Source organism: Lissotriton vulgaris, chromosome 5, assembly GCF_964263255.1.
Source record: "Lissotriton vulgaris chromosome 5, aLisVul1.2, whole genome shotgun sequence".
Lineage (NCBI taxonomy): Eukaryota > Metazoa > Chordata > Amphibia > Caudata > Salamandridae > Lissotriton > Lissotriton vulgaris.
The window spans coordinates 803,076,956-803,101,557 of NC_141693.1; the positions used below are offsets into that span (position 1 = coordinate 803,076,956).

The following is a 24,602-nucleotide window of genomic DNA, read 5'->3' on the forward strand; positions in this document are numbered from 1 at the left end:
CAAGGCCTAGAAGCATTATTTTGAGCCTTCATGATCCCAGAACAAATAATGTTCTTAAATGACACAATTCACCAAACAACCTGTCTTGGCCTAGCTAAGATTAAAGACCTTAACAAACCGTCTATTCCAAAACCAATACCTGATAATGCAACAACAGAAGTTGAAATAGACGTATCAAAAATTTTACATCTAAACAAAACACATCCTGATTGGAAAAAGTGGTTAATCTGGCCTACTGACACGAATAACTGTCAAGATAGATTCCTGAACAAAACACAGGGGTTAACAATGACCAGATCAGACCCTAGATACTCCCAGAGACAACATCCAGGGATAGTAACAACATACAGTGTAGGGAAACTGTGCCTTGAATGGCTAGAATCATCCACACTGGCAGAAATTAAGCAACACTTATCTTTACTTAAAGATGGTGCTGATTTGCGCGATTTCATTATGGGACCACGCAAACAGCGTCAAAAACGTTTCATAGCGGCCAGCATATATGCGGCATACAATGAGGCTTGGAAAGAAACTCAAATTGAAACCCACCTAGTACGGAGGATATCTCGAAAAAGGAGCTAAAGAGGTTGTGTTTGGGTCACCTAAGAGAACTACGTGGCTCAACAGAGATCTTAAAACCCTCCAATTCCCAAATCCACGCAGTCCAGATTATTAAAGGTATGCAACCGTACTTATCGTTTTATTTGTCCAACTACGAGAAATATCATTTGACAAGGTTCCGTTTCAACTCTTTCTTTCGTCTGGTTTCTTTTCCACAAATACAGAACTGGTCGAATGCCATCACGAACTGCCCTTGTGATGGCGTATCCCCCCAGTCAACAATTTAAATTATCTTGTTTTGCAAATTCTACAAGTTACCACGAAAGTCCTGGATTTTACCACTTCTCCGTTTAACTGGCCTACGGTCGTGCCACCCAGCATTTATGTCCCTACAATTCCTGGACTCAGAATGTTCTACAAAATGCATAGTTAATTTTTTTAAAGCTTGCATTACGACCCGTCAAGCTCTTGGTTAATCTTTTTTATGTGCACATATTTTATTCTTATGTTTGTAACTGTTATTTTAAATCTTATATTTGTTTTCGCAGTATATTTTAGTTTATTTTTTCATCAATTTTAATTTACTTTGATCCTGTCAGTATTATCGTTTGACTCGTTATGTATCGGGAAATCTTATATTCCGTTTTGAATTTCCATTTCCTTTTTAATTTATTGTCATTTTTATGTACTTTTCATGGTTCCAAAACAAGTGGTAACCGAATAAAAGATTATGAATTGAAACAGCTGAAAAATGGGTTAATGACTCTGTCCTCCAGAATATATTCATTGGACAGTATTGTATCATCTGCCATCGAAATAATAGATAAAGACTTGCTAATGTTACAGCATGGCCAGTCGCAATTGCGTTCTATTGTACAGTTAGGCTGGACGCTGCAAAATCTTCGTTCAGGCTATGTGCCATGGAGTTTAATCAACACAACGTCATTGTTTTCCATCTTTAACCTTACTGATAAACAAATCAGCTTGGCACAGAAAGGAGCAGACTATACAATCCTGAGCATCAAAAAACGTGAGAGATTACCATTGACAATGTCAGAAAGACCTGTCATTGAATGGATAATACACGGGATTATCACAATTCCGATAACAACTTTCCAATTTAAAAATTGCCTTGAGTATATACCAACTGGCCAGTATGAACGATTGGGTAAAGGGTACATTAAGTCAGCATGGAAATTACCATATACACACACATGCTATAGTGACAGCGACAAAAATGTATTTATTAGTGGTGAAAATTGCAAACATTCACTAAGCGGTATACTTTTGTGCCAGGGTATTAATTTACACGGGGCCTGTGAAGGAACTTCAAACAACCTTTCATGCCACCAACATGTCACACCTGCAACGCAGATAGAGCCCTTCTTTAGGCAGCTTTCTAACGGGAGTTACATTCTAATAACGGATCCCAGCTGTTGTGGCTTGGTGCCAGGGAAAGCATATCTCGTAAGCGTAACTTCCATGGTCACTTACTGTATGCAAGCATTGTTTCCAAACGGCCATGAAGATTCCAAGACGCTGATTTGGCCTTCGTTGAATGTCTCTTCTATACGAATTGATACTTTAAGCAGAATGAAGTCTGTGCTTTTACAGACAACAGTGCCCATAACGTCATCTAAAGAGACGTATGATCTCCAAGTTGCAAGGACAACATCAGAGATACATGACCTTTTATCAACAAATTGCCCCGTGCATTTCACAGAAATGCTTAGCCAAATTCTAAATATGTTGGATGCCGTAGGTATCTCAAACGTATTTAAGACGATTTTTTCGGGACTGTTAACACCATTCAAAGCAATTCTGGGCATTATTCCCAATTTTGTCCATTCAGTCCTTGGCGGCATACCCCTAACTTTGGGACTTGTAGCAGGCATTTTATTTTTGACCCTCCTGCTCCAATATGGCAAGCCAAAACACAGACATGACTCCGGCAAGGATGGAAGAAACTATCCTAGCAGTACGCTACCGGGACCGCATAACTAGAGTCCTTGGATTGGCCAGGCTGAGAGATCTGAACATGACCTGGTTTCTTTCATTCAGACCTATATGGCAGACCTGCATCTTACCTGTGCTTCGATGTATGATATGCGGAGAAGAATGCGTGTTAGACACTTGTCTTGCACTACCATCAGCAGTACCAATGGATATCAATACTTTGCTAAGTCCTGTAACGGCTCATGCATCGTGTTGTCCCCAGCGGCTACCAATCCTGATGACGGCATTCGTTGAGACTCCTGTGCTACGACTAGGTGGCGGCAGTGGAGCGATACATGAAAGCAACATCACCCAGGTACGGCCTTCTGTGAGTATTGCTGATCCAAACATCGATGATAGCAATCATTCTCACACCTGCCAAGTTACAGCATTATCGAACTTGGTCGAACTGTCACATGAATATGTAGACCAATTCTTTAAGAGCCTGTCTGATATGATGTTCTCGCCTGAACAGCAACAATGAATTTTTGGAAACACATTCCGGCGCACAGCGTTCCCATGAACTCTGAATTCGGCCTTCAGTTTTGATCAACAAAAACTACTAAAAAGCGTTTGGAACTCTATTCCCCCGTTCACCCTGAAAATTTTTTGAATTGAACACTTTTCAAAATATTTACTTTTTTCCTGGCACAAATACCTTTGCTTAAAGTAGAACTATTCATAAAGAACAGAACTTCTATTTTTAGTAAATCTAGAGACAAAATAACTTTAGCTCAGCCTCTAGCACATTTTACAGCAAATGCATTTATATGTGATGAAATAGTCTCGCCCTTCTTTTCTGTACTAAGAGACATTTCATGTGTAATTTTTTGCAAAATCGTTCAACTGATTACATATGCTATAATTTTTGAATGATTTCTATGCTTAAAGACGTACAGTACCTATATTTTCATGTATTTCAAATACGCCATTTCAAATGCAAACATGTATTTTGAGGTGGGAAGTATTACACACACATCTTATTGCTTTAGTTTTAGTAATTTGATGGACATAAATTCGTGGAGTGGGTGTCGTGTTCTATCTAGGACCCCGATCAATATTGTGACCTTATGCCCCTATACGGCTATAATCAATCCATATCCCTATAACGGCATAAACAATCAGAGCCATATTTCAGAAACTCGTCTCTGCAGCTCATTACAGTATATGACACAGCAGAAGCCACTATCTTAGATTCCTAGATTACACACCGAGTTCTTTCAACAGATAAAACCCCCAGCAACCTGGGAAAGCTCCGCTTGCTATGTTTTGATTAGTAATAGAACTCTAATGAGCACTGTAAGAACGACTGGTTCTTAGTGACATCTTTATTGATGTCTTATGTCCAAAAACTTACTATAAGGCACCTTTTAGGTATAAATAATACCAACGTTGCCTTAAGCAAACACAGCGGTGGTGGTGGTGAATACAGGAGCAGAACAGCTGTCCCTTGCAGAGCCCAGCAGATGCGAGAAACCCACGGACGCTGCCCCTCCTCCTCCTTGACGCGCTGAGAAAGACGCTGTCTTTTCTCCTGCCGACAAAATCCAGCTCCGGCGTTTCCAGCCTACCCTTGCGGGTAACTGGGATATCGAGTCCTGAGAGGAGATACCAGACCTCCAACATTCTATTCCAGAGGTACAGTGTTGACTAAACCCTTAGAGAGAATTCTTGAAGCAAACCCTTGGCAAAACCAACTTAACTTAAATTGCTACTTACTTACTCCCTCCCAAGTATTAGGCTTAGGTCAGGTACACTGGGGTAGGCGTAGTTAGAAGCACCAGTTGAGGACGTTAGCTAAATGTATATATGAATGTATATATTTTATTCATTTTAACTATCATATGGCTAAGAAACCATATCAATGCTTTTACAGTATTATTTCGCAATCCTCCTTTTACTGTACGCACTTTTTATAATAACAAGTCTTGCAATTGTGGCAATTCATTTCTCGTGCATGAAAAGAAAGACTGTTCAATAAATAATACCTTTTATTGAAAACGCCCGTCTCTCTATTCTCTGCATCCTGGTGAAAGTAATTCTTGCACAACTGACTGAGTGAAATAGCTGTCTATTGTTTCACACGACTCTAGAGATTGACTCTTATTCTAAAGAGCAAAGTTGTCATGTTTATGCGGTTGTTGGAAAACGAAATCCCTTCTTGTCTGAGCCAGGGAAGCTGATCACTTCCTATTCAGTCAAGAAAGTTTCCAGTGACCTCTGAGCTAGTTGGTACAAACCCAATTAAGTCTAACATAGTCAGTAGAGGCCTGGAAGACCGCACTTCTACGTCTACACTGCTGTTTATGTTATTCCAATGCTCAGGGCCTATAGGGAAAATAGGAACTACACTACAAGAAGATTCCACCAAGCTGAAAAAGTGACCTCGTGGCATCCTTTCAGTTGGAAGTAATAACCTGAAAAGCAATAGCAATTAACAAATCCACAAAATTGCCCATCTTGTGAACACCAAACCAATGTACAGAGTTACTGCCCAGAAATATGGAGTAGATATCAAATTGAAAATGGCAAGAGTAAATGGAGGTGATTAAGTTACATACCTTTGTCCAAAAAAAGGAGATGTTAGGACAAAGGAAAAAGGAGTGTAACTATGTGCCAGGAGTGTTTCTACATGACCAACTGTTAGGGAATAAGTCGGAACTAAATTTGGAAATGGCTAATGGGGTTAAAAACAACCTCTGATAGAAGTAATAAATTGTTTGAATAGTGCTAGAATTACAGGAAGTGTGATGTATTCGTGTCCAGATAGAATTCCATGTGTGTACAGACATGATACGCTGCAAATCCAATTCCCATAAAAGTTCAGTTTTACTCTTGGGGCGATCAGGAAGAGAAAAATGTAGCTATTTGTAGATATGAGAGGCCTGAACGGGAAGGGAAGTAGATAACGGTTCTAATGAGGGGTTTGATGAAGAGAAGGGTGATCCAGAAAGAAGATCAAACTCTTGAGTTAAAAGCAATCTTAAAGAGTTGTATTCAAGAAGGAAAGTGACAGGCAAGCAAAATTTTGATTGTACTACCTGAGGAGATCAAAAATGTGTACCATGTACTAAGTGTTTAACCTGGATGATCCCTTTCACCACCTAATCTCTCAAAAATGGTAAAGTTGGAAAGTTTAATGGATGTGTTATGCCATATTGGGGAATCCAGGAAAATTTGCGGAGATGAAAGGGATTTGTTAAGGACCGGGTTAAAGGTCGATATAAATTGTGAGATAGTTAGGGACTTAAATGAGCGCGTAGGATGATTAAAATTAGCTAAAGAAGAGAAAGGAAATAGGTGAAAAACCGATCCCTCCAAACTATGCCAAACCGATACATGAAGTTCGTCCAAAGGAGACAGATAAGGTAATATTTGACGAATTAAAGAAGAGGAGTGATACTGACGAAAGTAGGGAAAATTTACACCAACCGATCCTTAGGAGTAGATAGGGAGGATAAAGATATACGAGCTTTCCGGTTGTTCCAGAGAAATCTACTAACACCATTAAGGGTTTTAAAAATGTTTAAAAAAAGCCTCACTGGTAACATGATTGAAAGTGGCCTAACCCCAGATGGCTGCTAGGACTCTGACATGCAACAACGAGAAGTGGTGTTCCTTTATAACATTTTAATCATTTTTTCTAGGAATTCAAACAGTAAACATTCCGAAATCATTCATTTTACATTATTCATTTCATTTCAATTTGTTTCAACACTGTACAAAATACATTTATAACCAAATACATTTCCATCAATAACCCAATGCATTTCGGAACTTAATGTTCCTTCCTCAGGGGTTCTGTTGAGAAAGAGAGAGAATAAAGGGAACATATTAAGACAATGCCGTGTTAATGAATTATACATTTTAGAGATCAATTTCTATTGACTAACGGTTTTTGACAGGACGATTACTCTTTAGGTTCTGATGTTTGAAATGTACTGATATTAACCTATGATTTTTAAGAATATCAGTCTTACCTAGATTGAGGGATTTGGTGTTCAAAGACACGCGAAATGCCAAGGTTAACACGAAACTGTGGGCATCTGTATATAAATGAACATATACAATGTTTAAACGCGATGTTAAGTGTGCATTTGCGAGGTAATATCTCAATGTACTCGATCTTACCTGTCGAAGATAGTGTTAATAAATGCAGGATAATCGGGGCAACCTGAAAATTTAAACAGGATGTATTCAGGGTTCGAAATTTAAATACGAATTTTTGAGTTTTGATACGAGTTAGTAGCTGTGGTGCAATTTAAACAGCTCACCTGGGGGCGAGGCCAAGATGGCGGAGTGAGCAGACGCTTCTCTCCGGAGCTCCTCCGATCCGACTGGGCCCAAGCCTGAATCCTAGCATTCTCCCCCTGCCACAGCAGAGTGTAGACAGCGGGAGCGAACGCCACAATCCGGACTACCCCACTGCCCATCGGGGCTCCGGTGAACCTGCGGCGGAGAGTGAGGAAGGGGGAAGCGCCGGCCCGCCGCGGCAGCTAGAGCCAGAGGCAGCGAGCGGGGCACCATCCCGAGGGACACGGCGGCCTGGCCTAGTCGGAAGCCGTGCCTTGTGACCGGCGAGTGACAGGAGAGCGGCGCCCGACCCTGCGGCGCAGTACAGCCCAGTGATTTGGTGGGCACGGAGACTTGGAGCCCGACGGTGGCGGGGACGGCCGCCTGGACTACTAATCGAGGCCGCGGCCTACATGGGTGAGGCCCTCGCCGACGGACACCGGGGCACCCGGTGGGTTCTGCCGGAGCGGCCCCCTCCCCGATACCTCACCCGCTCACACTAGCCCCAATCCGGGTCCCCCGCAGAGGCAGTGACAGAGGGGGGCCCGACTCGCCTGGAGAGGCCCAGTGGAGCAACCAGCGCCGAGACCCTACGCCGGGCCTAGAGGAGCTCGACGTGCCACGAACCGGCCTGACCAGGCTGAAACTCCCCGAGGCCTGGAAGCCGAAGCTTACACCCACCCCTGGACCCCCGGAGGGGGGCGACCTACGCTGCGCAACTTCGGGCGCCCATCGGCCGGTTGGACCCGGGACACATGGGGTGGGCCTCACTGGAGGTCCCGGCTGCATCAAAGGGGACAGTGCTTTGGAGGTGAGGAGGCCCACCTCACTGCGAGGGACGGGCGGGGTGCGGGCAGGCGAGCTCCGGCGCGTCTGGAGTCGACGATCATAGCGTGGCCTTCCCGCCAGTACACCTACCTCTGCAACCCGCTGCGTGCTACTCCCGCCGCAGATGAGTCACCGGACGCACGGCCGTTGCTGGGTCCACGCTGCCTGGCGGCGCCGACCGGCTGGGGGAACGAGCGGAGACCTGAAGGGCGGAGACCCACGCAGCCTAGCCACAAAGCCCCGCGGCCGCCGCACACACCTGGCACCGGAGCATCGCAGCTGCGGTCAGCCCCGAGCAGCGGGAACCTCCCTCGGAATGGCTGCCCAGAGTGGGATAAGAAGGGCGAGCGGACACTGCCTGAGATGCTGAACAAAACCCAGGCGAAAACGGACAAGGGACATCCATCACCGAGCTAGTCGAAAGACCAGCAGGATGCTGACACAGGTGAAATACCCATAACCCGCTCCTTTCTGGAATCCCTTTTCAATTCCCTTAGGGAAGACTGCCATACCCTGAAACAGGAGGTGGTGGGCGAGGTCAGAGAAGTGCGGAGGGAGGTAGACAGCCTCGGGGAGAGAATTGCCGCCATGGAGAGCGCAGACACCACCAGAGATGAAGAGATAGTGCAGCAGCAACAGGAGGTGATACGCCTGAAGGACCAACAACTGGACCTCCAAGCCCACACCGAGGACCTTGAAAATAGGTCCCGCCGGAACAACATTCGGGTCCGAGGCGTTCCATCCAAGGAGGAGGGTACCGATGTGGTGGGTTACCTGCAGGACTTGTTCCGTGACATCCTGGGCGAACCAGCGGACTTCCAAATTCGGATTGACAGGGCCCACCGTGTGGGACTTGCGAGGCGGACCTCAGCCCCACCGCCGGACATTTTGGCCTTTCTTCCGGATTACTCGCTCAAGGAACGTATCCTTAGTGAAGCCAGGAAGCAGCAGACCTTGCAATTCCGAGGACATCCAGTAGCCCTCTATCAGGACCTGTCCGCCATAACGCTCCAAAAGCGTAAGTCCTTTAAAATTGCAACGGACTTTCTGAGGGAACATGAAACACTGTATGCCTGGGGTCACCCCTTCCGTATCATCTTCAGGTGGAATGGGACCTTACACCAACTCCGCTCCCTCCAGGACACCTGCGGGGTGTTGGGGATCACGGCCACAGAGGAAGACATGTCCACCCCACGTCAGCGGCGTTTCACCAGGGATGGCTGGAAGCAGGTCTCGCGACGTCGATCGTCAGGATCCAGCTCGCGCCCAGACCCACAGACTATCAGAGCGGACATGGTCAATGCGGTGCGGGAGGTTGCCCGGGACACTGCACCAACAGCTTGAGACTTTCTCAGGGGGAGAACACTTCAGCATCAATCATTTAGCAGGTACTGGGCTCTGGGGAGGGGGGGCGAAGGAGAGAGGCCTGGTGGCTGGACGTCCACTCAGGTAACTTCCACTGACTTGTCCCCTGGTGGGACTGGACTTGGACAATGATGTGTTTGGGGGCCGAAACTGAGATGTTCCTTCATGGTTTCATGTTGGGGGGGGATCCGGGTGGGGCTGGGAGGGGTGTTGGTGGAAGTTGGAGGGGGGAAGGGGGTTTGGGGGGGTGGGGAGAGTGGGTGGGGGTCCTCCTTGTCCACGAGTACTGAACAGGGCCGTTTCTCCTGGTTCACCTCTGCGAACCAAGCGCACCGCATAGCTTCTCCACCTACAGGCTTGACATGACATGCCCATTGACTATTCTCACTCTCAATGCGAGAGGGCTCAATAACCCAATCAAACGCAAAGCGATTCTTTCACTCCTGGAACATTCCGGGTTGACATCTGCCTCCTGCAGGAGACACACCTGCTCCCCAAGGACCACAATAGACTTAAATCACGCTCCTTCCCATGGCAATTTTTCTCATCTGCAAACAAGAAAGTAGCTGGAGTAGCGATACTAGTGGCAAAATCATTTGGGGGACGGGTCCTACATAAGGAAGCAGAGATCAAGGGCAGGTTACTGGCACACCGCTTTCTCATTGCAGGGCAGACTCTACTGATAGGCTCCATTTATGCACCCAATGACGGTCAGGAGGCATTCTTACATAGGGCCTTGGAGACGGTCACAGCCAACACGCACTCACACTTATTGCTGGGGGTCGTCCTCAACTTGGTGTTTCACAACACCGAAGACCGGTCGGGTCAGCGCTCAGGTCAGGTAGGGGCGTTCTCAAAGATGGGCCAGACGGCTCTCGCGGATCTGGGCCTAATTGACTTGTGGCGACAGGTACACCCACAAACCACAGCATACACTTATTACTCTGTGGCCCACAAAACGTACGCACGTCTCGATTATCGTTTGTGTTCCTCCCAACTGGCGTCCTGCTCACGAGACGTCGAGATTCAACCGGCCTCCCTGTCGGATCACTCTCCGGTGGTGGCGTCTTTCATGATGCCGACCAACCCAGGACCCCAGCGGCACTGGCGCTTGAGCGATAGCTTACTGCAAAGCCCGGTCGTGCTAGAGCGCATCAAGACTGCCCTCAGACAATTCCTCGGTCACAATGCGAACGCAGATACCACTAAAGCCACCCAATGGGCAGCGCTCAAGGCAGTCCTTCGGGGCGAATTCATCTCCCTGGCCACAGCCAACAATAAGGAACGCGCACAAAAGAGGGCCGAGATCACCCAACGCGTGGCAGAGCTAGAACAAATGAACCACGCGTGCCAATTCTGCGCGGAAAGGAAGATTATTGCGGCCTTGGATCAGGATGTGGCTGAGTACGCCGCTCTCCGGCTGCGCCATGCGTACTACACGGGGGGACCGATGTGGGAGACTCCTGGCAAGCAGGCTGAGGGAGCAGCAACAAGGGCAGCACATCCGGACCATCCAGGTTGGGTGTGGTGACCCGATAGTGGAGGATGGAGCAATTGCCGCTGCCTTTGGGGACTTCTATGCTGACCTCTATGAGGCGGACCGCTTGGATCTGCAATCCGGCTGGGACTACCTCCAGGGTGCAACCCTCCCTTCTTTAACTGAGGCACAGGCGGAGTTCCTCGATCGTCCCATAGGACTAGAGGAAGTGATTTCAGCGATATCCCGCCTCAAACTGGGCAAATCACCGGGACCGGATGGCTACTCTGCGGTCTTTTACAAGACGTTTTGCCCACAAATAGCCCCTCTACTGCGTGATCTATTTAACACCTTCGACCAACCCGGCGCTGTGCCTCCGGATCTGCTAGAGGCCGCGATATCGGTAATGCCCAAAACTGGCCGAGATCCCACCCAGTGCGGATCATACCGACCAATATCCCTGTTAAATATAGATCTCAAGCTGTACACAGGGATCATAGCGAGTAGACTTGCCCCTTACATGCAGCAACTAGTGGAACCCGATCAGGCCGGATTTATCCAGCAGCGGCAAACCAGTGACAACACTAGGCGAGTCCTTCACTTGATAGAGGCAGGGTCTCGAACGAGACCGGGCTGCATGCTCCTTACCATCGACGCTGAGAAGGCATTTGACCGAGTGCACTGGCCGTACTTAGACCTGGCACTTCAGAAGTTCGGCATAGGTGAGACTCTTCGCAACCGGATTTTCAATTGTTACCAACAGCCGACTGCGACGGTCAGTGTCAATGGCCATACATCTCCGTGCTTTCCAATTGGCCAGGGGACCAGACAGGGCTGCCCACTGTCCCCCCTGCTGTTCGCTCTCTATATGGAGCCGTTGGCACAACGTATACGACAGCACGGCCTCCTTGAGGGTACCCCGTTTGGCGGGGATATGCATAAGGTCTGTATGCAGACGACATTCTGCTCTCCCTGATGACACCGACGCAATCCCTCCGGGCGCTCTTTGTGGAGCTTCACACCTTTACTCTGGCCTCGGGCTTCAAGGTCAACGTAGAGAAATCAGAGGCCCTGAACATCTCCTTGCCACCTGACATGTTGGCGGAGGCCAAGGCCGAATTCAACTTACAGTGGTCTACCTCCCCCATTTCCTATCTAGGGGTTCTGTTGGCACCAACGGTACGAGCTACAGTGGAAGCCAACTACGCGAGGCTCAGCACGCGCCTCAATGGAGAACTCAGGCGGTGGAAACACCTCACACTCTCCTGGCTGGGTCGCATTGCGGCTACCAAAATGACTTTGCTGCCACAGATTCTTTATGTTTTTCAAACTCTTCCCCTACGTCTGCCAGCGGGGTGGCTCCACAAAACGCAGTCCGACCTAGCGCAGTATATCTGGAACGGCCGGCGCCCGTGCTTTAAGCATTCGATTGCTACACTCCCCCCCGCACATGGTGGAGTGGGCGTACCCGACCTCACTCTATACTCCCAAGCCGCCCAGCTGCGTACATTGGTAGAATGGCACCAACTGGAATCCAGTAAACACTGGCTCTTCCAGGACCAGGCAGTAGCAGGATGTCCCATTTTTACCGCGTCGCCATAGGCCGCCCAATCTCTACGCGTCACAGATCACGAGCACGGTCCTGGGCACTTGGGACACAGTGGCGGTACGGCGGGGCTTCACCTCATTCCCCTCCCCGATGACACCGATCTTCGGCAACCCAGACTTTTCCCCGGGCCTTGACCCTCAGGTGTTTGCGATTTGGAGGACGACACCCTGCAGAGACGTGAGACACATGTTTGATCTTAGCGGTATTCTTCCCTTTCAGAAAGTGAAGGAGGATTACGGCATACCTGAATCGGACCGCCTGCCCTACCTACAGGTCCGTCACTGGGTTCTTCACCCGTCAATCAGACCCGGCGCACAGCGACACCTCACACCGTACGAAAAATGGCTGTTGACACATACCTCCGATAAAAAGCTGCTCTTCGACCTATACCAACACTTACTACTCACTAACATTCACTCCTACAATGCAGGGAGGGTCAGGTGGGAGAGAGACTTTGGGAGAGAACTTACACACAAGGAGTGGGAGGGCATATATCACAAGGCCCGCCACTCGGCCTACCACAAACGCTGACAAAAGTGACCACATATTGGTATCACACACCTGAACGCCTACACCGCTGGGACTCCCGAGTCACTGATCGCTGCTGGAGGGGATGCGGGGAGCTCGGCACCCTAGAACACTTACTCTGGAGCTGCGAACGTCTACAACCTTACTGGACCGCAATCCAAGACTTAATAGATATGCACCTAGACACTCAATTTCCCAGATTCCCCGCCTATGTGCTGCTTGGCCTCCCTAACGCCTTGATGTACCCTCTGAAGTTCTTGAGGGGGAGACTCATAGCGATCGCACTGGGAGCAGCGATACAGAACATTGTGGCACACTGGAGAGATGTTCAACCTCCTCAGCAACTTGGGTGGTTACATAGGCTCTGGATGGTACTAGGGATGGAGAAGCTGTCGTAGGCAAAGGCCGGGAGGGGAGCGGACTTTGCAGAACTCTGGCGTCCGTTCCTGACCGTACTCACCGGGGAGTTCAGGGAGTTGAGCTGCCCCCGCTACCTGCGGCTGCTGCGCTTGGCGGATACCTCACTCACAGATCCTAAAACACAATCACGTAGGCCGAAAGCTCAGAGGCGCGCAACCTCCCAGGAAACGCTTTAAAGCGATGTCAGTCTCTTGTAGCTCTCTTACTTGTTGGACAAGGAGGGGGGTGGGATGGGCGGGGTTGGAGGGGGAATTGTTGGGGTTGTCATTGTTCTGCTTAATAGCATACTGCAAGCAAAGGTGGCTCCTGAGCCCTTACAACGCGGCCGGCCCAGTTGGGTTGTAGGCGACTTGCTGTGTGTTACGCAAAAGGAACAGAGCTCATCGCAGACCTCCTTACATGCTTGTATTATCATGGGTGGGTCCGTGCCACTTCAAGCACGAGCCACTGCCCCTTTTGTGATGCTTTTTCTTTCAATAAAAAGATTTAATACTAAACAGCTCACCTGCGTGAATTGAAGGGCTGTTCAAGATATATATGTGAAGTGATAGCAGGATCCCGTAGGTTTGATGACTGAAAGTGAAAAAAGCGACCGGTTTAGATTTCTCGAAAAGTGGTATTCAGACCAATCGGTATTTAACGATTCTAGGCGGACGATGAGTGACTTACCCGTGGATACGGGAATTATCGAGAAGCAGCGTTTCTCCTTCGTTTGTGGCCGCTATACGATAGTCCTTTTTCTTTATTTAGTGACTTGGTTAATGTCAGTGAAAACTGACAAAGGACTGGTGAAATTGTCTAATCAAAAACGAACGACCGAATGTTTGGATCGCTGCTAGACCATATCTGTAAACACTGTGAACAGTGTTTTTAAACATTCTATGAGTATTAAAGTCAAAGTGATTAGTAGTCACTAAAATAGGACTATATTAGATTTTGGTGAAAACTTTGTTATTCACATTTTGAGTAGTATGACCACTATCGTCACACTGAGTTGTAGTCACTGAAAGAGGACTGCTCAAGAAGAATTTTATTGTTCACACATATCGTGTAGAGATGATTAAACCCTTGTAAAGATGAGGAGATATTATCATTGAAATGGCGTGTAATGAATTTTTCAGGATAATTTGGAGTTATTGGATAGATTATTGAGAGTGGTTATATGAAAACATTTTGATTTGATTAATGTGATCCCAAATATATTACATAACATACATATGAAATATTGACATTAGATATCGTCAGAATTTATGTCTGGAGACCTGATGTGATGAATGATTATGTATGTAAGACTGATCTGATGTTTAGGTTAAAGCAGTTATATAGGACAATAAGACGTGCATGTGTCGGTCTTCTGTGGATTTCAGGCTATAGTTTTTGTGTAATTTATAGAAAACAAGCCATTTCTAGTTTGTCATTGAGTCCTGACGGTGCTAAGGTTTACAATTTCTTTATCCAGAAAATTTCTCGTTGGAGCAGAATTTTAGAGTTGTCAAATACAAGCTTTTGTGGTACTAGTTCAATTATTTGGAACTTCAATTGCGCAATTGAATGTCGATGTTCTAACCAGTGTGTCGCTAGCGGTGATGTAGTACTTTTATTCCGTATCCTGCTTTTGTGTTCTGAGAGTCTTATTTTTATTTTCCTCTCGGCCTTGCCTACATATATGAATCCACAAGGGCATTTTATCATGTAGACCAAATGTTCAGAGTCGCAGTTCGCTGTGTGTCGTAATTGAATTTTTTCTCCAGTTCTTGGGTGTGATAATATATTCCCAGTGATGGCGTTATAACAGTTCTTACAATTCCAACATTTGGTTGTACCTTTGAAGGAACTTTGTTTTTCATGATGTGGTTGTTTAATACGTGTAGTGAGTAGTTCTTTCAGATTTTGTGCTCGTTTATATGCGAATAGCGGTTTGTCCTTGAAAAGGGATCCAAAGTCCCTTTTTGTTTCAGGTATTTCCCATCTTTTGAGAATGATCTTTTTTATATCTCTTGATGCTGATGAATACTTTGACACAAAAACCATTCTTTTACTCGATTGTTTTGCTTTCTTTTCAAGAAGTGAAGATCTTGGCATTGCATTTACTTTTGATATGTGTGCATCTAGTTGTTCTGGAGGGTATCCTCGTTCTATATATCTTTGCTTTTGATCTTGAAGTGCTCGATCACAAGTGATCTGTTCTGAAGAGATTCGTCTAATTCTCATAAATTGAGAGACTGGTAGGTTGTTAATCAAGGTCTTGGGGTGAAAGCTTTCATAGAGTAATGCAGTGTTTTTGTCTGTAGGTTTCTTGAATACACTGGTGTGAATTTGGTTTCCTTTTAGTTCAACCAATGCATCCAGGAATGGAATGGCTTGTTTGTCCATATGGTAAGTAAACTGAATTCTAGGGTCAATTTGATTTAGGGTCTGTATATTCTTAATCAATGAAGTTTGTGTGTTTTTCCAAATTAAAAATATATCGTCAATATATCTTTTGTAGCATACCAAACCTTCTTGCCACGTTCGGTCTGCCACGATATAGTCATTTTCAAATTTGGCCATGAATGTGTTTGCATATACACAGGTTCCTGGAAAGCCCATTGCTGTGCCGTTGAGTTGAAGGTAAAAGTCATCTTGCCATTTGAAGTAGCTGTTTGTTAAGCAGAACTCTAAGAGTTGAATAATGAAGCAATTTACAGTTTCTGGTTTATCTTCTTGCAATAAGGCCCATTCGATTGCTTCTAATCCTAAAGCATGAGGAATTGATGTGTACAATGCTACAACATCTATAGAACATAAAGTCCAATCTTCAGTTGAATCCAAGCTGATTGTCATTAAATTTCTTAAGCAGTCGGATGTGTCTTCTAAGTAGCTTGGATATCGTTGAATGAAAGATTGCAATTGACTATCAATGAATCTTCCTGTGTTTTCAAAAATCGATTCACAGCCCGATACTATCGGTCTGAAGGGGGGTTTCTTAAGATCCTTATGTATTTTGGGTAGGAAATACATTCTTGGTCTTCTTGGGAAAGTTTGCCACAAGTAACGTTTGGTGTTTGTATCGATCCAATTAAGGCTCTCTGCTTGATCTAAAATTATACTTAATGTATTTGCTATATCTGTTGTTGGATCTCTGTCAAGTTTAGCATAGATATTCTGTTCCGTCACATGTTCTGTGCCTTTTGCCAAATAGAAGTCCATATCCATCACCAGCAAGCCTCCTCCTTTGTCCGCCCTCTGGATTGTAATTGCATCATTTTTAGCCAGTGTTTGTAGGGCACTGTATTCTGCTCGTGTGAGGTTTTTTAAGGTCTTCTTGTATTTAATTTTGCTCAGATCAGCCTTGACGAGAGTTTCAAAAGTGTCTAGACTCTTGTGCGAAATTGGAGCAACAAATGTGCTCTTTGGTTTGAATTTAACAGTAGAATCGTCTTGGGATTCAATGGGATTAACCAATATAAAGAAATTCTTGAGGCAGAGAACTCTCATAAATTTGAAGAAAGAAACTTCTGTTTCCAATTCTGTTGTGTGGTAAGTGCTTACAAATGTAGTGCCTTTGTTCAGTAGATTTTCTTCAAATTGTGTGAGGTTTTGTTTGGAGATATTGACTATGAGAGTTTCCCTTGGCTTCTCAAACCCTTTTTCGTGTTTTCTTTTTCCTTTTTCTTTTCCTCGTCTTGTCTTCTTTCGAGTGGTTTGTTGGTTGTTTGATCTGGTGGTCTGCTTTGCGTTCCCTCCTTCTCTAAAAAAGGCAAAGATGATGCGGATTCTGTATTACTAGCATCTTGTTTTGATGTTGTTTGGTCTGTTGTCTTATCGGATGGTTTGTAGCTTAATGAGTGGTTGACTGGTTATCTAGAGATATTTGTGTCATTATCCGAAATAACACTCTCTTCTGAAGAAGCTGGTTGTGTTTTTTTGCTGCTGAATCTCCGTTGTGCATAAACTTCGGCCCATGTATAAGCTTCATTCAGCTTATAATCAATGGTGTCTCTCTTGAATTTCCTTAACTTGGTTTCTTTTAATTGTCAAGACAAGTGTTTAGGTCTTCAAGAAATTCTCCCCATTCGCCAAGATAGATCTAGTTTTATGTTATATATTTCCTCCTCAAGTTCACTAATTGTTTTCGAAAGTTCCTCTATGTGAGAAGTTGGCCTGATATATGATATCTCCAATTCTGGGGGCACCTTGTATCAGTCCAAACAATCCCTTATGGTGATGGTTGTAAGTCAACCTTATAGACAAGCTATCCTAAGGGTAGCATGGACTAAGCAGCCTTAAAGGCTTAACTCAAGAGGGCAAGTGAAGCAAGCTGTTTTACCAATCACAATCCTGTAATATCAAATGACAGGACACCACACAAGTTATATATTATAAAAATATATTTATTTATTACTAGAATAATCCTCTGTACTCTTTATGAGTGCAGAGGCACAAGCGTTTAAACAAAAGCACAGTTAAACATATAAAAGTTGCACAATTATGGATGAGGCCCAGGGACCACTCAAACCATATTTTTAAAAAGTGGTATAAGTATCACTAATCAAACAGTGGTCAGGCCTAGGGCCTGGGGAATCGCTGGGAGCAATCGGGACTAGCAATGCTGAAGTCTGGAAAAGCCCGCGGGAATCGGGTGCAGCACTGAAAGCACACACATGCACCAATGCAAAGTCAATGGTGCGTAAAAGTTATTGAGTTACTGTTTTAAGAGTCTCCCGACTGACCTAGAAGGACAAAACTTTAGACTTAGGCACTAGAGGTGTATACCTATACAGGAGCACCGGCGTTCAAGAGTTACCTCACCCACAGGAAGCGGGTGCACGGGTGCAAAGTTGTGCCGGCTTTCGTCGTGTACATCTATGGAGCCTGTAGATGAAGATGCTGCAGGCGGCCAGAAGAGAAGTGTCCCGTGCGATACAAGGGTGGATCGAAGCTGAAGGGAACCTGAAAGCAGAGGGGACAGAGTCTGGGTCACTCAGCAGTGACCAGGGTGGAACCAGGAAGGAACCAGGCAATGTCGGGCGCAATCAGGTGGTTGTCAAGAAGCTTGTCTCCGCTGTCACGTGGACTCTGGGGCACCGAGGATGTCCAGGAGTGGACCACGAGCTGTCCCACAAAAGTTCTCACTGTCAGTGGTATCGGATTCCAGATTGGAGCAAACAAACCTTGGCAAGCGCAACCCACGCAGGATTCGAAGATCGCTTCTTACTCAGACCGGGAAGGTCAGAGCGGGTGCTCCTTTTCAGGGGAGCGAGGGCCAGTCCAGAGCAACCGGACTGGCAGAGCAAATTCAAAGGTTCGTTGGTACTGGGGCCGCTATCTAACGGGCAAGCGACCCGGACCAACGCGTTGAGCCAAAAGATGCAGAAGGGCTCCACGCAGCACTCAGTGAGTGTAGAGGGGTGAGCTTCGGAGCAAGAGTGGCTCAGGGCTAGGGCTTCTCAAACCCCAATGCACAGTTTCGAGGGAGCCTCAGGAGCTGCACGGTCATTGCCTTGTGGTCTTTCCAAGATGGCCGGCCCCACGCTTCAGGTCGCCTCCACGGGTCTCAGCTCTGCAGGGACTGTGGATCTGGCGGTTAGAAGGCCGGCACGCTGGGTCTTGTTGATCTCTGTCACTCGAGTTCCGGCGGGAACTGCAACAAAGCAAAAGTCGAGGTGCTGGATGGTGCCTGTTTGCATAGGGTGGTCACTCCTTGACCACAAGGGAGATTCTTCAGTCTTCTACGTCGAGTAGGATGTCGAAGGGACCAGAGTTTCATTTCATAAGTTTCAGTCAGGATAATCTGTGTGCACTAGCACTGCTCCCACTCTTATACCAATCTAGTGGGCTGGATTACCTGTAAGGTCCCTCCTATGGGTGAGACCCAGGAAGCTCGTGGTTACACCCCTTTTCCTTTGTCCAGGGTCGCGCTGGGACTGGGGCTGGAGTGCCCCAGAACCGGTTTGACCGGATTATGCAAGGGGAAGCCTTGTGCGCCCCAGGCAGTGTCTAGTTTCATTCAACCCAAACTGCCCCAATACACTATCTCCTGTCTGGGGAGGTGTAGCACCTCCCTGCGACAGGAAACCCTTTGTCCAGGCCTCCTCTGCCAAGTTTCGGTCAGCAGCAGGAGGTCAGACTTGTGTCGGTGGCAGCAGCATCCATTTTGTGATACTGAGGCTCTGGTTAGAATTAATTGTGTTTTAGCAAAGAAACATGTCTTCTCCCTCTAGAAGGATGGAATGCTACCCCCGTCGCCAGGACTGGTGAGGGGGTAGTATTCCAAATCATATGACACCTTGCACATGTTTTGATAAAGCCAAACCAAAGTTAGCACATAACCGCAATGGATTATAATGCACTTAAGAGTATATGGTATGGAAATATCCCGGAACAGCTAAGGAAGTTGGTGTCAACAGCTGCAGACAGGCTCAGCTCGTGCTAGAGCACCATCTCACATAAAACCAAGCACTCTGCCTCCAGGATTTATAAGGCCTGCCATAGGAGTGACTTATAGGTATGTATGTGTCCAGATATAGGTTTAGATATAGGTATACTATATCTAAGCAAGGGGGGATTACACCACCCTCCCCCAGCTGAGTGATCAGCCAGTTGTATTAATTTAAGAACCAGCCAGGGGTGGCAAAATATATGCCGCAGCCCCTGGTATTTAAAGGAAAAGTTGCCGGCAAGGGATTTGTTTGGTGCTTTGAGTTTCACAGTATCATGAAATCTATATTAATTAGATCAATCAGCTGAATAAAACAGCAACTGTGCAACGTTTTGTCAATTCTAAGAGAGACCAATAGAAACTACCACACTAGCTCTATAAACAGTCTAAGGACTTAAACTAATTAATGATCACTTTTGTGTGTTAAATAAAAGAACAAAAGTAAAGCAACACGGGAAGGTTTGTTCTTGAAAAAGGTTTTTGTTTATATTTGTATAGAAATAAATTGTCAACAAATAAAGGGTACACAATTAGTAGCGATTGCATATGTATCTTAAGTAAATGGAACTGAAAAAACAATCCATTAGTACAAAAGAAAACAATCCAGTCTATAACAAAGTAGATAAAATTGACTTCTTTTAAAAGATCATAAATAGAAAGTCAAAAACAAACAAAGGACTTGGATTGATGTGTCGACGTTTCGGTCTCAGTGGAGAAATCCAGAGACCATCATCAGGACAAGAAGGTAATGCAATGAAGATGACCCCTACAAAAAATATTTGATAAAATTAACAAATAATCCTAACACGTGTTGCTAGCATATATCCACAATTTGCGCATTTATTTACATTGTTTACATATATCCAAAATTTACACTATTTACATTGTTCACATAAAAGAAGTTTAACAAGCTAGTCAGTGTGGTGACAAGGATGTTAACTAACAAAGTTAATAGAGCCTACTGAAAAATACACTTACTTATAATGTATTAAAGACCCAAATTTTGATGAACTCAGGTGAAAAGTCAAGGTTCATAACCTACAAGGAATGAAAGGAAAGCCCAAGTGAGCTATCAGGTAACAGTGTTATTTGTGAATATATCTATCTCTGAGGAGACCTGTTTACCTTAAGGGAAATATGATTTATACCCTTTGGTTGTATCCATGCGTCCAGGCTAAGTCAAAATTAAATCCTTTATGGTAAGGTGAGAACGTGACATCAATGTCAGGAACCACGAAAGCTGTGGAATGTATAAAATCAATGATTTAATTGCTATGGAAGGAAATGTGACATTTAATTTATACACATGACAGAGATTAGCTCTGGACTAAGTACAGTCACTCCGCAAGATTAAGCGGTTATTGGCCGAGGACAAAGCATTCTGTGTATTTACACTTAGTTACTAACATTTGGTGCAGTTAAATGAACAGAGATAGATGTTTTGTCATGAAAAAATCATGTTCCAGAATCGTTGTATCAAAGTGCTCACTGCGATATATATATGCTAGTGAGCAAAGAATACAAAACACGGAGCTAACACGACTGTGATCGGTGATCGCAGCGTGTTGACACAATTAACTGCTCTACATGGACAAAGCCGAGATGTAAATGGTAATAAATCTAGTGCAGCGTGATAAATCTGGTGCAGCGTGGTAACGAAAGACAGCTGCAAGTACACCCATCTGTTACATTTTATCATCGTGAAAATACGATGAGAGAGCTAGGCAACATTGTAACTCGAGCGGACATTGAGTAAATGGAGAGACCACGAAGGTGCCTGCATTAAGTGCGTGACAGCGGCGTCTTAGAGTTAGCTTCGTACTTACTTCGGGAAAGGTAGCAAACGTCTCCTCTGTGCCGGGTCAAGGGTGAAACAAAGCACCACGACCAACACGGCCAATAAATAGCCCCTAAAACTAAAGTGTCATAGTCATGTGATGTGGGAAAGCCTAAAGCCTGAAAGCTTAGCACACACGGCCGCCATCTTAGAATGATAGTATGCTCATGTATCGCTACAGAAGCGCATCTTATTATGTAAAGGATGACGCACGATATTGTGACTTGGAATTACGAAAGGTCCATCATAAACATATGTTAGACCGTGGTTTCAAAGAAAAAACACTATTAGTCAATATGTGTATTGTTTGTATGTGTCTCACAGTAACTATAGGTGAGTGTGTGAAGGGAAGCAAAATACACTGTCACATCCCAAATTGCGCGCACATTCTTAGTTGTTTCATACATGTGAAATCTCATGGACATTTATGCCATACATCATCAAGCTTCCAAATATGAAGATAGTGACTAATATCCCAGTTATTGTTATTACTATAAATTATCTTAATGACTGTAAGTGAATCACAATTAGGAGAACATGGTGATATGTGATGAGAAATCAATTATAGGCACAAAGGCTTGTCGCATAATAGAGGCGCTCACAATCTCTGGAGAGAAAATTCTCATAATGTACTGTTATCACTGAAATTTATAGTCATGACATTTAGTGACACACAGTCAAAAGAGCATGGAACTATAGGATGGGAAATCAGTTCCAAGCACTGAAGTTTGTCGCATTGCAGAAACGCTCACATTCTATAGAAAAAATGGAAAAGAACTTATCATGGTGTGTCAAGTAATGCAGGCTAATGTATGCCACTCAGTGGATGAGTTTAAACCATTTTTGAAGCTGTTCGCAAATTCTATCCACTGATTTTCTTTTAAGGTTAGAAGTCTGTCTACATTTGTTTGCCTAATAGTAGGTTTGACTACTTCTATGACCCACCACTTGAAATCATTTTCCCTGTGTTTCTGTTGAGTAAAATGCTCCACTAAGGGGGCATTCTCTGTTTTGCACCTAATTCTAGGTTGGTGCTGCAGGATTCTTTGTTTAATCATTTGTGTGGTTTTACCAATGTATGTCATACCACAAGGGCACTCGATACAGTAAACCACATTTTGTGTACGGCAGTTAGAGAAACTTTTCATTTGAAAAGTTTTGCTATTCACAATGAATGATTTCATGTTTTCCGTAGTCCCGCAGGCAGTGCATTTGTTACATTTATAATGGCCTGTTAGAGGGGCCAATTGTCTCATGTTATCAACTAGGTTTTGATTATTATTCTCGTAGGCATGTACCAGTCTGTCACGTAGGTTACGGCCACGTTTGAATGAGAATAAAGGTTTCTCTTTCAATTCCGGTAACTCTGATAGTAGTGGCCAGTGTTTCATTATGACCTTTTTCAGTTGGTTACTGAGAGTGCCCTTTGTCCAGGGTCGCGCTGGGACTGGGGCTGGAGTGCCCCAGAACCGGTTTGACCGGATTATGCAAGGGGAAGCCTTGTGCGCCCCAGACAGTGTCTAGTTTCATTCAACCCAAACTGCCCCAATACACTATCTCCTGTCTAGGGAGGTGTAGCACCTCCCTGCGACAGGAAACCCTTTGTCCAGGCCTCCTCTGCCAAGTTTCGGTCAGCAGCAGGAGGTCAGACTTGTGTCGGTGGCAGCAGCATCCATTTTGTGATACTGAGGCTCTGGTTAGAATTAACCGCGTTTTAGCAAAGAAACATGTCTTCTCCCTCTAGAAGGATGGAATGCTACCCCCGTCGCCAGGACTGGCGAGGGGGTAGTATTCCAAATCATATGACACCTTACACATGTTTTGATAAAGCCAAACCAAAGTTAGCACATAACGCAATGGATTATAATGCACTTAAGAGTATATGGTATGGCAATATCCCGGAACAGCTAAGGAAGTTGGTCTCAACAGCTGCAGACAGGCTCAGCTCGTGCTAGAGCACCATCTCACATAAAACCAAGCACTCTGCCTCCAGGATTTATAAGGCCTGCCATAGGAGTGACTTATAGGTATGTATGTGTCCAGATATAGGTTTAGATATAGGTATACTATATCTAAGCAAGGGGGGATTACACCACCCTCCCCCAGCTGAGTGATCAGCCAGTTGTGTTAATTTAAGAACCAGCCAGGGGTGGCAAAATATATGCTGCAGCCCCTGGTAGGCATTGGATGCACCTATGCCCTGGGCACCTATAGTGCACTGTACAGGGGCTGATAAGGTGTCCAGTACCAGATTGGTTATACACCTAGGGTGCATGGAGTCCATTTTACAGAGAGAACAGATAGCCTGGGGCCCTGATTAGCAGGGAACCAGGCCAACTAAGTCGAAAACCAGCTAAACACAAGGCAAAAAATCTGGGGTAACCATAGTCAGATATCCACCTTCCTACACTCTATTAGAAGTATAATAATCTAGTGAATTGCTAGCCTGAGACCACGTGGTTTCCTTTTCACGCGATGATATTGTATTAAAGTGGAGGCATGTAGACGTTGATTAAGTTTGAGCCTTGTAAGATATTCCAATTGACGTAATTGTTGAGTAATTTATCCACTTTGGGCATCGAATGTTTTAGTTTCCTTTATTAGTTTGTAGATTTCTGTTGTTTCATCCGCCATGTAAACTTTTGTATTTGCATGGTTGTCTGTTATATTGGCGATTGTTTCAAAAGACATTTTTTGATTGGTGGTGCTGATTTTCACTGTGGCAGAATGTGAGAATCAATGTATGTGTGTGAAACTCGCACTCGAGTTTTTGAGGTTCAAATAACTATTTTAATACGTGTGCTATGTCACATTAATGCCTGCTAGCATTTGAAATACAATTGAAAGTGGCATAACCCCAGATGGCTGCTAGGAGTCTGACATGCAACAACGAGAAGTGGTGTTCCTTTATAACATTTTAATCATGTTTTCTAGGAATTCAAACAGTAAACATTCCGAAATCATTCATTTTACATTTTTCATTTCATTTCAATTTGTTTCAACACTGTACAAAATACATTTAGAACCAAATACATTTTCATTAATAACCCAATGCATTTCGGAACCTAATGTTCCTTTGTCAGGGGTTCTGTTGAGAAAGAGAGAGAATAAAGGGAACATATTAAGACGATGCCGTGTTAATGAGTTATACATTTTAGAGATCAATTTCTATTGACTAACGGTTTTTGACAGGAAGATTACTCTTTAGGTTCTGATGTTTGAAATGTCCTGATATTAACCTATGATATTTAAGAATATCATTCTTACC

At 45.0% G+C, this 24,602-nt stretch overlaps 1 long non-coding RNA gene across 1 annotated transcript in view; it reads right to left on the bottom strand.

Annotated features, from left to right (window-relative positions):
- Window positions 1-19,966: 19,966 nt before the first annotated feature.
- Window positions 19,967-24,602, bottom strand: part of LOC147711607 (uncharacterized) — a 50,823-nt gene continuing 46,187 nt past the window's right edge. Inside the window, exons 4-6 of the long non-coding RNA XR_015295704.1 lie at window positions 20,623-20,737; window positions 20,476-20,535; window positions 19,967-20,263 (exon numbers count right to left, since the gene is read on the bottom strand). This is a non-coding gene — a long non-coding RNA (uncharacterized LOC147711607). The remainder of the gene's footprint in view (window positions 20,264-20,475; window positions 20,536-20,622; window positions 20,738-24,602) is intronic.